We start from the raw sequence: 882 nt of genomic DNA, 5'->3' as shown, positions 1-882 counted from the left end.
CGTCTGTTCGGGAGAAGCGGCAGCCTCCCTCCCTCCCTCCGGCGCCCGCCGCCTGCACCGGGGTAACCATGGAGACGGGGCACACCCAGGCAGGGCCGCCTCCTTAAAGGGACAGGCTTCCCGCCAGGGATCCCTCTCCCCTCGGGACCTCGGTGACTGCAGGGGAGGCGGCGGCTCCCCATCCCAGGCACGCGGACCGCTCGGGCCTCCCCACGCCGCCCCGCCCGCCCCTCGGAGAAGACGGGCGAGCGCCTGGTGCGGCTGGGCTGACTCAGCCGCAGGGGCGAGGCGTCTTTCTCTGCAACATGGGGGTTCTCACAGAGCCTCCTCTCAGTCTCTCCTCCCCGCCCCGGTACCTGAGGAGAGCTCAGGCGGGCGGTGAGCGGGGCCTCTATGTTTTAGAAGCTTTCCCCTAGGAAAAATGTAATGGGAAAGGGAGCTGGGCAGGTGGTGGAGGCCGGTAGTTGGCGGGCTCCAAATGTACAGAAGTCTAAAAGGAGATTTGGCGGGGAACGGGAGGTGGGCGTCTAACCACAGCTTCCAGACATCCAAGCCTTTCTCAGCCTCAACTTGTCCCTCTGGAAAATGGATAGAGCTGTCATCACTAGGAGATGAGCCGCAGGGAGGAGCTGTCGGAAGATTGGTGGTTGGGTAGCCCTGGAAGTAAGGTTTAGACGCTCTGCGTGTGTGCCTAGGGCTGGAAAGGGTGTGTGGGGTGAGATGGGGGGAGCCCTAGATCCTTTGGTCCCTATATTTCTATTATTTGTCACACTTTACTGCTCCCAGTCTGTGCTACAGGGTTGGGCTGCAAAAACGGCGACTGGTAGACGTCAGAAGCTGAGAAAAACTTCTAGCCTTGTGCTCAAGGGTCCTCCTGGTGAG

Source organism: Manis pentadactyla, chromosome 10 (assembly GCF_030020395.1).
Source record: "Manis pentadactyla isolate mManPen7 chromosome 10, mManPen7.hap1, whole genome shotgun sequence".
NCBI lineage: Eukaryota > Metazoa > Chordata > Mammalia > Pholidota > Manidae > Manis > Manis pentadactyla.
This window is presented reverse-complemented; position numbering follows the sequence as displayed.